The sequence below is a fragment of the Bison bison genome, unplaced genomic scaffold (genome assembly GCF_000754665.1).
Source record: "Bison bison bison isolate TAMUID 2011002044 unplaced genomic scaffold, Bison_UMD1.0 scf7180017853193, whole genome shotgun sequence".
NCBI lineage: Eukaryota > Metazoa > Chordata > Mammalia > Artiodactyla > Bovidae > Bison > Bison bison.
The window spans coordinates 63,315-63,845 of NW_011483766.1; the positions used below are offsets into that span (position 1 = coordinate 63,315).

A 531-nucleotide genomic window follows, 5' to 3' on the forward strand; every position below is an offset into this window, starting at 1 on the left:
TCTTGGAAAACTGGCCCTCCGCCTGGGACCTCTGCCCACAGCGCCCTCCTCCAGGGGCAGCAGCAGGAACAGCACCTTTACTCAGACCACCGCCGCCTGGGAGGTGGGGCAGGTGGGGAACACGGCCATGCCGCAGAGCAGCCGCCCCAGCGTGGGAGCCAAGCTGCGTGGACGCCGGCCCTCCAAGTCACCAAAGGCTTGTGTGGCCACTGCTGGCCAGGCCTCACAAGCCACCTGCTAACTGTGCCCCTAAAAGGGAGGGGGGGTCGGGTGGAGACGCTACCAGCTCTTTTCTGCCCCAGGCGAGGGGAGAGCCAGCAGAGGGCGGTGCGGGGGAGGGGTGCTGGTGGCCGGCTCCCCGTGGGTTTCTGAAAACCTTGTAAGAGCCTCAAACGACAAAGAGACACGGGGTAACTTCAGTGAGTTACAGGCTGTCAGGCTAGAAGGGATCTTATTTCATCTGATTCTCGCAGCCTGGGACACAGCCAGGCGGGCGGAGTCCGACCACCCCGCACGCTCCGGCAGAGGCCC

At 64.8% G+C, this 531-nt stretch overlaps 1 protein-coding gene across 1 annotated transcript in view; it reads right to left on the reverse strand.

Moving 5' to 3' along the window:
* LOC104998637 (mitotic spindle assembly checkpoint protein MAD1-like) overlaps positions 1 to 531 on the reverse strand; it is a 59,521-nt gene that overhangs the window by 45,483 nt on the left and 13,507 nt on the right. The window lies entirely within an intron of this gene.